Raw genomic sequence first — 12,562 nt, forward strand, 5'->3', positions numbered from 1 at the left:
CTGGATTCGAATTTCATTGATTTCATTGCTTACTACCTGTGCTAGCTATGACTTTGGTCAAAACATTTAACAATGTTGGGTCTTGATTTCTCATCTGTAATATTATGGGGTTGGATTAAATGGTCTTTCTGCTTTCTTCCAGCTCTAAAGCCATGATCTTTGAAGACCTGGGCTAGGACTTCATCTACAACAAAAGTGAGAAACTCCTGAGAGGGAAGCCCAGTAGAGTCCTAGCTCTACTCCACTACATCCTCACTGCATCCCCACCACAAGTCAAATCCACTTTTCCACTTCCCGAGCCTCTGCTTGGCAAACTCACAGATATTTGTGAGAAGGAACTCATAAGGGCAATGAACCAGCACAGCTGGGGTTCATCAGTTAGAACCAATAGGCCAGAGGAAGGATCAGGTGAGCTTGCTCTCTGGCCAGCCTATAAAAGCCATCTGGATGGAGGGTGCTTGGCCTGGATTCTGCCAAAGGAGCTTTCACAAGGAATGGTATTTATGACAAACTGGGAAAGATCCTTCTGTTTGGCCTCTGTGGCAAATAGAGAAGAGTCCAACAAATCCTTCTGATGGTAATCCTGTCTGAGATGTTTAACATTCTGCTAAGCTTATATGCAGGCAAATAATTTCAGATTTCTTCTTGATGTCCCCAAATGCCACAATCCCAGACTATTCCCAGAGGGAAATCTTGCAGATAATTCAGGTCACACTCCTCATTTTCCAGGTGATAATATAAAGGCAAAAGTAAAGTATGGAGACTTTACCAAGCTCATTCTGCTAGTTAGTGATAAAAATCAGAGTGAGTCTTCTGATGCCAGGTCTGGCACTATCTTCACTGCATCACCTAACTGTCCTGCCCACTCTCATATAGCTCACAAAGTTCAGGGGCAGGATCTAAACACAGAGAGCTTTTTTTGCTTCAAATCCCCTAGTTTTTGTATTCTACCACCTAAATTGAACTTTAAAGAATACCCTTATAAAGGCAGAGAGGTTAGAGCAGTGTGTCAGCTTGATGAGGTGATTCTACACAAAGGGAACAGCTCAAGCCCGTCATTGACAGGAAAAGAGAGTTATGAGGATTGGTCAAGTCCAAGCTAAGTGAAAGTTGTATAAGGCAAAGCTAGAAATGTATTTTGGTGGTGGATTGGGGACAGTCCTGAAAGAAAGGCATAATTTAAAGGATTCTTATTCTCTCTAAATTCCAATAACATTCATCATCCCTATGCAATTATGATATGTGACCTTTGTTTTTGAAGAAGATCATGACATCTGGGAGGTGATTCTATGACATGAAAATGAATTGTATTTGAGTGAAGGGGTACTGTGGTAAGTCCCAGCCTCACTTTCCCCTCCATCTGGATCCAGTGGCTAGATATGGACTGGAAATGCCCGGGAAGAGAGACAGTTAGGGTTAAGTGACTTTCTCAAGGTCACACAGCTAGTAAGAGTCTGAGGTCACATTTGAACTCAGGTCCTCCTTAATTCAGGATCGATGCTCTACCCACTACACTTTCTAGCTGGGCTAGAATTGTAGAATTTTTGGCGTATTCAATGGGACACTTTATAGGAAAGTCTTAATGTTCCTTCTTTGTGATTTCATACAAGATTTTGACTTTCCAACTAGACTCTAAACTTCTTGAGAATGGGGACATGTTCAATGCTAATTTTTTTCCTCAAGCTGACAAGCTAGCATGATTAGTAAATAATAGATTTTCAATTAATATTGTCTTGTTGTAAAGCTCACCTTTAAAAGAATCAAGTAGGTACCTAAATCATTTTTATGTAACTATTCTTTTAATATTTTCCTATATATAATTCTATATGTCATGTTGTCTCCCCCATTAGGCTATAAACTCCTAAAAAACAAACAAAATAAAGAATATTAACCTCCTTGTAAATAGGGACTGTGTTATAGTATTTTTTGTATTAGTGCCTAATACAGTGCCAAGCTCACTGTATTATTGTTTATCCTTCTTTTTTGAAGAGGACCAATGCCCTCATTGGTGATGTTTTAACTTGTGTGTGAGAGAACTGGGTTTAAGTAAAGCAGAGTTGTACAGTGTCATCAGTCTCACTCTCTTTTCCTGAGTCATCAAAGTCCTGTGGCAAAACAAAAGTCAGGATGATTGGGCAGGATCCACTCAAAGGATGATCTTGGTAACTTTGATGTCATTGGATTGCTCAAGCTCTACAAAGACTCCTTCAGCTACCTTCATGGTTGTTGGAACAAATTATTCTCATCTACCCATTCTGCATAGGGGAAAGTCTTCACATGCTTGGGATAGGCATTCCCCTAATTCACCAATAGGATGGAGACCTGCTGACTTCCCTCAACCTGGTTTGACTTGTCTGCCCAGAAGTTTTCCTGGGATGTGGCTGATGTACAGGCTTCTTGGAACCATTGGTGAGACTTGAATGAATCAGGTGGACTTCAAAGGTGGAGGAGCAGCCCTGAGAAAGGCTGGCAAGACTTCACACCACAAGTGCTCGTCCGCCTGAACACCTTATATACTCCCTGGAACATAGTAGGTAATAAATATTTGTTGCTTGTCATAAAAAAAAGCCTCAGGGCAGCTAGGTGGTGGTATGGTGGATACAGCACTAGTCCTGCAGTCAGGAGGATCTGAGTTCAAATTTGATCTTGGACACTATAATTATCTAGCTGTGTGACCTTGGACAAGTCCCTTAATCCCATTGCCTTGCAAAACACAGAAACAAAAAAAGCCTCACCCCAAAAGATTTTAAGCCCTTTCAAATGCTATTACTATGATTGATGATGAATAGCTAATATTTATATTATTAGGGTTTTCAAAGCACTCAATGAACCAATTCCTTGAATAAAGTCATGGATGGTATGCTTATCCTATTTTTAGATGACACAAACCTGGGAAGCAGAACTAACTTTTCAGATGACAACTTGGATCTAAAAAGAGTGTTGAATGTAATCCAATAAAGTGAAATCTAATAGAGATAAATGTAAAGTCATGCTCTTGGATATAATCAAATTCATAAGTCTAAGATGAGGGAGTCATGGCTAGACAACAGTTCTGAAAAAAAATCTGGAGGTCTTAGTGCTCTAACAAGTTCATATACTTCCAATTTATCCTGTTTGTGTTATTTATTTTTTTTATTTATTATTATTTATTATTTATTTATTATTATTTATATTTTGCAGATTAGAAAGAGTAGCATTTTATGTGGAGAGAGAGCATAGTAGAGTAGAAATGGACTGGATTTAGAATGAGACAACTTGGGGTCAAATCTCAGCTGTGCTCCTTATTAGCTATATGACCTTGGGCAAATCATTTCTTTTTTTCTGGGATTCAGTTGCTTCATCTGTAAAATGAGGAATTGTACAAGATGACCAGTAAAATCTGCTCCCAATTCTAAATCCATAATTTTATTAGATCTTATCTGTTATAATAAAGACTATAACAGCTAGTCTTGATGTATATAAGGAAAAAAAGTGTGAAAGGCCTAGAGACCCGAGAGAAAGGAAGGGTAAAAGATGGACTGAAGGTACCAAAGAAAACCAATTAACAAACATTTATTAAGTGCCTATTGTATACCAGGCTCTGTAAATGTCCTTGATTTCAGAATTTTGTCCTGAAATCCAGATGTGGTTCAGAGTCCTCCTACCCAGTCACTGGTGTTTCAGACCCATACTAAATATGAGTTTTCCTTCTTTGCTTCTACCACCTCCCATCAACCCTAATCATTTCAGTAGTGATACAGTGGATATCCATGAAAAGGTTCCTGTGGACAGGCATTAGAAAACCATTAAGGAAAGTTGATTTCCCAATGCACCCATGCACATTCACACACACTAACTCACTCGTTAGCTGAATGTAATTCTTGTTGGTAACTCTCCATTGTTTACTAGGACAGCAAGCATAGTTTGAAGAAAAAGAAAACCTGGAAAAAGGAACAAACAAAGCTATTAAAAATGGATTTTAAGAGTTTTTTATATTTATTCGATAACTATAATGTGGTTAGAGGAGCTAAATTGGAGCAGAAGACAACTCAAATGTAATATGTTGAAGGTTTCTCAGGAATTATCTACCCTTTGACTTTATTTTATTATTTGTGTACAAACACATATACACACACTCTGAAGCATCTGTTAAGCAAGGGTTTTTCTTCCAAATCTCTTCCAATCGTGCAGAACCTAATGAGTTTTCAAAGGAAAAATGACTTCCATTTCTTCATGAGGCCAGATTTGTTTATAGCTTTGCTTGCAAAAAAAAAAACCTGGAATTATTTATTGGCAATTTGCATGTTGCTAAATAACAGATGTTCTGCAAATGAAAATTTCTTTTGTAACTTAACAAAGGGGAAAAAAAGGAAAGAGTAGTTTAATCTCAAACGTGAAGGAAATCCCATTCTTTGAAGCCTTTCTCCAGATCCTAGGGTACCCAGAGGCCATAACTCTGGCTACATCAGTCTACCTGAATGTTCAAGTAAATATCCCTTTACTCCAAGATCTAATGGAATAAAACAAACCCTTTTTACCCATGAGGTCTGAGCTGGGAGAGGGAGAAGGAGTGTCCTTTCTTATGTTTTTCATGTGCGGGATGGTTTGCATCCATGTTATCCCTGCTATAGCAGAAGAAAATTTCCTGAGAGTAATAGAAAGCAGAGTGAAGTCCTTGGAGGGTAGGACTCACCTTAGGGACACACAAAACTAATTAAAGTTGAAAATAGGAATATTCTATTTGCCCTCTGAACTTTGCACCTATTTTTCTATATTGTTGAATCTGCCCTAGTTTCATTCATGAGATTGTGCCTTAGACCTTCTCTTATTTTTTTCCCCTGGGGTGCAGGGGCAGGAGGGTGGAAATGGGGGAGGGGCTGCTGAGGCAGTGAGCAGGGTTCAATAAGATGCTTTTTTGTTAAGGGCTGATAATTTTATTTGTTTTAAAGAAATCTTTTTTAATTTAACTAACTTGATCTGCCCTCCAGCTAAATTGATCTAGATAACTATAAATAATATTAAGAACTTTAAAGAACAGCTTAGTCTAACAGAAAGTAGACTGGCCTCAGGATCAGGAAAGTCTAGATTCAAATCTTATCTCTGATACAAAATTAGTTTGAGATTCTGGGCAGGTCACTTGGCCTCTTAATGATCCAGGGCAATTCTATATGACTATAATTTCCAACCAAAATAATAATCCATTTGTAAAGTGCTTTTTGCCAGGAAGCTTATTAAATTGAATAGAGTGAACACAATGTGGGTCAAAGTACAGCCTCTGATGCATCCTAACTGGGTGAAACTGGGCAAACCGTTTAACTTCTCATTGTTCTAGGCAACTCTATAAGAGTTGGGAACAAGGGGGTACTTGAATTCAAATTCCAGCTCTGTCACTGGATATCACTAGAAAAGTCATTTTGCCTCTCTTAAACCTCAGTGAAATGAGGAGGTTGGATCCAGTGGTTCTAAGGTCTTTTCAAACTCTAATTTTGTGATCAGAAATTACAGGGCAGTGAGGTGACCCAGTATATAGAGTACTGGACTTGGAATTTGGAAGATCAGAGTGCAAATTCAGTCTCAGACATTTACAAACTGTGTGACACCTGGACATGTCACCTCACCCTTTTGCCTCAGTTTCCTCATCTGTAAAATGAGCTGGATAAGGAAATGACAAACCACTCCAGTGTCTTTGCAAAAAAGAAGAAGAAAGAAAATTGACAACAAATAACCAAAAACTAAAAACTAAATAGTTTCATGAAGAGTTGAGTATGACTACAAAGGGCTGAACAACAAAAAATCAAGGAACCAACCTGCCCATGTGGAAGATTCTTACCCATGTCAATGAAATCACAAATCTAATAAGAAAGTGCTTTTACCTTTTTCAAACATTTCATTTTATTTTCTCAGAAATTCTGTGAGATCCATAGGGCAAGAGCAGGTATGTTTATTTGACATTTTATAGAGAAGTTACATGACTAAGATTAAGCATATACCTAGTGGCAAAACTGTCCCCCAGAAGACTGATCAGATTTGGAGTATTTACTTGCCTGTTACTCCAAGGGAGTACAGTGATTTCTTTCTCCTTTTTTTCCCTCCTGTGATTTCAAGAGCTCGCTCTCTTTCTCTCTCTCTCTCTCTCTCTCCACACACACACACACACACACACACACACACACACGCCTGTTACTCCAAGGGAGTACATTGATTTCTTTTTCCTTTTTTTCTGTGGTTTCCTGGTAAGGGGTTTCCTGATTATTCATTCCCTGGGACAAATTAGCTATACAGGTCAGGATAAGCAGATTAAATAATTTTTGAAACCAGAGCTAGCTAAGTGGCACAGGCCTGAAAGTTTTGACATCAAAGCTGCCAAATACCAACTGGCCCTTTAGGCAACAGCTTGCTATGGTTGGGAGCCTCACATGAGTGAGAGTTAATTTTTTTAGTTATAGCTTCAACTCACTGAAAACAACTATAGCCTTTATAATTTCTCAGAGTCCTTATCCCAGTTCACACTCTCTCTGGCAAGTCAGATCCTCAGAGGAACTAACTATTCCCTCATTCCTAGTAATAAATTCTAGGAATGATTATAGGTAGTCAGGGTGTCTGCTGCTATTGTCCCAAGTCCATCTCCCTTTTATCATTAATTGACCCAGAGGTTAGCAAACCAGTGACATCAAACCAATTATCATCAATTACCTTTCGCAAAGGGATAGTAGCTGAAAATATATAACAAGAATCAAAGCTCAAACTATCCCCACATCAAAAGGGCATACTCTCTCTACTTGGTCCCTAAAAAAATGAGCACAAATTTAAAGCAGTTGCTCAAATATTACCTTATCAGATTCCAAATGTGTATAAATCATTCCTGTTATTGAATGAATGAATGAATGGCTTCAGTATTCAGGAAGAAGAAAACAAAGAGTTACATATCATTTGCTATGTGCCAGCTCATTTACTATATTTTATTTACTTTATAAATACTATATCATTTGATTCTCAAAACCGACAAGGGAGATAGGTGTTATTATTATTGCAATTTTACAGATGAGGAAAGTGAGATAGATAGAAGTTAAGTGACTTGACCAGTCAGTTAAAAAGTATCTGAGACCTAATATGAACTCAGATCTTCCCAACTCTGGACCTAGAACTCTCTACATTGGGTCATCTACCTGCCTCATTTTATTAAGTGTTTTCAGTTCAGTTGTGTACAATTCTTTTTTTTTTTTGAGTAAATTCAACTTTATTAGCTGCTGAGCCCTCAGTATATAATAAAAGAATCATTTGCTTTTCATGATGTGCTTTAAAAACTTTTTTGATGAGACCTTTGGTTCTATTTCCATTTCTTTTCATTAAGAAGTCAAATCACTTTCCAGACACCTGACTGTAACTCTGGTCATCATGCCCACAGGAACCAGAATGAATCCTTGTAACCACTGATATGTGAGATTCCAAAATATCTTGTTTGAAACCAGTCAGGTTTCTCATTTCCCAGCCATCAGCTCCAAACTGTGTCACTGTATAGCCTTTTTCCTATCCCCACCTTTTCCAGCATTCCTTTATATATTGTTTTCCCTAATTAGAATGTAAGACCTTTGAGGACAGGGACTGGTTTTCTTGTTTGTATTTTAGTCTCCTATGTTTAACATGGGGATTGGCACATAGCACTTTTTGTATCTATTAATTTAACTACCATCTCTGCCTGTGGTGACGATTTCAGTGTTTCTAATGTATAGTTTTCTTTACTCCATTTTTTATTATTTCCACTATAGGGACCATAATCCAATTTAAAAATTTTCTTTATAATATCCCCCACCTCCATCCCACCTTCACTCCCAGTTCCCTAAATTAAAGTATTACACATCTGTGTATATATCTGCACTTGACATCCATCTATACTATATATAATATAGATGTATGTGTGTATATATATATATATATATATATATATATATATATATATATATGTACTTGTCTATGGGATGCATGTATTCAAAAATACAAGGAAAATAGGCAATAACTGTAAAGGGAATAGCTGCGAATATGAGTATAAATTTGTAGGATGCAAATGCTTATATAATAACACTGGGTCACATAACATATTTGAAAGACAAACACATACAGATCTCTATTCTTGATGAGTCTTGGTGTTCCTGGAAATCATAACCAAGTAATATCCTTTTCTCTCCATCCACACTTTGAACAACCAGCCTTTCTGCACTCTAATTGTTCACATTAAGTGGGGAGGTAATCAGTTTAGTGTATGTATTACCATATACTCAAACAATTAGGTTCAAATACTGTTCTGTCATTAGAATTCACTCATAGTAATTGTTTTCTTTCTCCATACCAAGACTTTAGCAGATAAGAGGAAAAGAATATAGCAAATAGGTAAAAACATAGACGAAATTTCTTATAGAAGGTTCAGATGCTTGTCTGGAGGTCTCCATTGAGAAGAGTTCTCTGGGTCTCTCTGGTCTTATTCAGTCAGGACTTGTCTTGCTTGCTGTCACCCCTTTCCCCATCATCTGTGCCACTCATCTTGACCAGGCAGAGGACATTCTGAAAGCTCTTCTTGAACCTGTCAGTCAAAAAAAATATAGAATAGGGTGGCACATAGCTATTGGCATATGGCATATGTAAGTACTACCACAAAGTCAAGCAGACCCTTGAGGACTGGGGTGGGCATGATGGCAACAGAAACTGAAGAAACACTAAATATGTAGAAGGGGAGCCATTGGAAAATAAAGACAGCTACTACTATTGCTAGGTGACCTTCTTCTGACTTTTTCCATCTTAGAAGAACCTACTTGGATTCCAGAAGACTTGACCTTGTTAATTATAAATAGATAGCAAAGGCAAATGATTGTGAGGGGTACTAGGACCCCCAGGATGAAGGTATAGATAATGAGCCCTGTGTATCATACCCCAGGTTTACCTGGTCAATTGACGGCATACAGCTGCTTCTCCCACCTTGGTTGTTCCTGTTACTAGTGTATATCATGATTGGCAAGATGACCAGCAGGAAGAGTTCCCTGTACAGCCACATTAATTATCTTGGCTGTCTGGGGTCTCCTCCACTTGTCTGATTTAATGGCGTGGACCACAGTCAGTTAAGGATCAATGCTCATGACAGTCAAGCAGAAAATACTGGTGAATTGGTTGATACCATCTACAGTCATAACCACCCAACATATGGCCTTGCCAAAGGGCCAATGGACCAAGGCAAATTGCCTAGCCAGGAAGGGCAGACCCAGCATGAAGAGTTCATCAGCAATGGCTAGGTTAAGAACATAGATGTTGGTGATGGTCTTCATCTTGGCACAATGGAGGATAGCATAAATGACCAATGTGTTACTATACAACCCAACAATACAGACCAAAAAGTAGATGAAGGTGAGTCTGGCATTCCTAGTGTGGTCATAGGGTGACTCTGTTTCAAGTTATTTGCAGATTCCATTGATCCATTAGAGTCAAAGAAAGGGGTGAACAAATTCAACTTCTATTGGGTAGCTCAAACTCCAGATCCACAGCACTTTATAGCAATGGGCTGCCCCTAATTGGTTCCAAGAACTTGAAGTGAACTAGTGTTCACCTTAGAGGATCCTGGAGGCAGACAAATTGTGGCATTTTTGCTTGGCCAGCTCCACTGGTGCAGTCCTCTTGCTCCGCTCCTCTGGTTCTTCTTCCTCTGGTAGAGGCCTCAGGAGTACACCAGAGCAGAGTATTCCTTCTCTGTGCTCCCTCTTCTGGCTCCCGGGGCCATAGCCTATTTGCTCTACCTCACATTTCTGGCCAGCCGGTCACTGGGTGCCAGGACTCAGACAGCTACATTCTGCAACACTGCAAATAATGATGTGGAGCAAAACAATGGGAGCTTGTGCTCTCTGAGTCTGTGCACACTCCTGTATCCATGCACCTGTCTCTCCATCACTTTCTCTCTCCAACCCAACTCACCCACCCCCTCCCCACATTTTATGTGTGATTCTTTATGACCCCATTTGGGGTTTTCTTGGCAGAGATTTTGAAATTTGCTTCTCTAGCTCATTTTATGGGTAATAGTCAACCTGGGGTTAAGTGACTTATTCAAGATCACATAGCTAGTGTCTGAAGCTGAATATTATTTGTTTTTTGAATTTTACAATTTTCCCCCACCAATCTCACTTCCCTCACTCCATCCCCCACAGAAGGTAGTCTGATAGCAATACATTGATCAAAATTGAATGTGTTGAGAGAGAAATCACTAAGGAAAAAATAAAATATAAGAGATAGCAAAATTACATGTTTGTTTTTTTTTAATTAAAGGTAATAGTCATTGGTCTTTGTTGCAGAAACCCTAAAATGGTCCCTGATTGTAGCACTGATGGAATGAGTGAATCCATCAAGGTTGATCATTGCCCCCATGTTGCTGTTAGGGTTTACAGTGTTCTGGTTCTGCTCATCTCACTCAGCATCAGTTCGTGCAAATCCTTCCAGGCTTCTCTGAATTCTCATCCCTCCTGGTTTCTAAAAGAATAATAGTGTTCTATAACAAACATATACTACCAAACTGTTTTATTAAGGTTTTACTATGTGGAAAGAACTATACCAAGCACCAGAGATACAAAAAGCAAAGTAAACTAACCCCTAGTCTCAAAGAGTTCACATTCTTTTTTTTTGTTTGTTTGTTTTTGTTTTTGCAAGACAATGAGGTTAAGTGACTTGCCCAAAGTCATGCAGTTAGGTAATTATTAACTATCTGACATCATATTTGAACTCAGTTCTCATGACTCCAGGGTTGATTCTCTATCCACTACATCACCCCTATCACTGTATCTGCCCCCAAGGAGTTCACATTCTAAGGAGGAGACATCACATATGGAAGGTTTCAATCGCAAGCTAGATAGAAAGGTCCCATGGTTTTATGGGCACAGTAACAAAAAAGATAGCAATGGTAATGCATCTTTAATAACATTAGCACTGATAAAATAGGGTAGTAAGGTATGGATATCTTTATACTTCAGAGCTTGAATTGTCTTCATCGGGTTTACTTGTCTTGTGAGTGATGGTTGGCAGTTGGTGGGAAGTTGCCTTCCTGATGTTACTTTGAAAAATGAATGGAAACAGGACCACTGCATGGGAGGAACTGCTACTCTTAGAATTACTGTGCCTATTTGACAACTGGTAGCATTTGTTCAGCAATTGTGGTGATGATGAAGGTAAATTTCTCCTCTACAATCATTTATTCATGTGACTATAGGATTAGAAGTATATCTAATTGTTTGTTGAGATATAATTTATTGTTATTTCCAAAGCTCTCAGAGTCCTGAGTTATTCCTATCAGTGTCTGGTCAAGTTGGTGGGGGCAACTTGCCTGATACATGCATCCTCTCTCTCTCCCACCCCCACCTCTTGCTCTCACTCTCTGCTCTCTGTCTTCTGCTGCTTCAGCAGGACACAAGACCTCAGTTCTCAGCTACTTCTAGGCTATCTTCCTTGTGACTTATGAGCACTTCAGCTAGCTTGCTCTTGGCAAGTTGTGTTATGCATTCACAAAGCACTGGAGTAAAGGAAAGAAATCACAAATAGGAAGTGAGTCCATTCAGACAGGTCTGCTTAGTAGGCAGTTTACTGGTTTCATGGTGATTTCAGATAAGAAAGGATCCCAAGTCCCTTACCTACCTAGAGAGTCTCATGCAAATGCAGCCAGGCAGGAATGAAGCCCAGTTGTCACCATCGGATTTGTTTGTATTACGTGCTCATTTTTGACTCAGAAACCATTTGAAAAGTCATTTCTCATCACACAGTAGGAGGACAGGAAATGCATAAAATCTGGGAGCAGAACCTTTCTATTACATTGTAAAATTCCAGAAGAAGGTTTACCAAACATTCAAATGGGATGTTACATCCAGCAAAACATTCTCTTAAAAGAGACTGTCCCTGGTTAGTCTACTGTTAAATCAAAATAATTAATCTGAAATATTTGACTGATTTAGACAATTCATCTAGGTTCTATAATTCGACTGAAACTACTTTCTCCAAAATCACTCTTAACTGCCCAATCCATGGTCTTCTCAGTTCTCATTCTTCTTGATCTCTCACAGTATTTGAAAGTTTTAACTACCCTTTCCTGCTCTATATTGTCTTCTCTCTGGGTTTTTAAAATCCTGCTCTCCTTGGTTCTCTTTCTACTTATATGATTGCTCCTCTCAGTCTCCTTTACTAGATCCTCACTCCTATCATACCTGAAAACTGAGGGTAAAACTATAATGAATCTTGTCATCTGTCTCCAAATTATTCTCAGTGACCTCATCAGTCCCATAAATCATAGGCTATACTATCATCTATATGTGGATGACTCCCTCAATCAACATGTCTAGCTATACTTAATTTATCTCTTGAATTCCAGTTCCATACTGCTAATTGCCTAGTTAACATATCAAATTGAATGATTTTGTATTGTGGTTCTTTTATCTTTTAAGCAAATATCTCTTTGTAAAAGGCATTAATTGGAATTAATTGGCTAAGAAATATGGGGTGATAATCACTGGGTCAATCAGTCACAAAGGAGAGATAATCTAACTTGTACTTGACATCTCAAATTCAATAT

At 38.6% G+C, this 12,562-nt stretch overlaps 1 pseudogene; it reads right to left on the bottom strand.

Moving 5' to 3' along the window:
* Positions 1-8,229: 8,229 nt before the first annotated feature.
* LOC141499261 (somatostatin receptor type 2-like) lies at positions 8,230-12,281 on the bottom strand (annotated as a pseudogene).
* Positions 12,282-12,562: the final 281 nt, after the last annotated feature.

Source organism: Macrotis lagotis, chromosome X (genome assembly GCF_037893015.1).
Source record: "Macrotis lagotis isolate mMagLag1 chromosome X, bilby.v1.9.chrom.fasta, whole genome shotgun sequence".
NCBI classification, from domain to species: domain Eukaryota; kingdom Metazoa; phylum Chordata; class Mammalia; order Peramelemorphia; family Peramelidae; genus Macrotis; species Macrotis lagotis.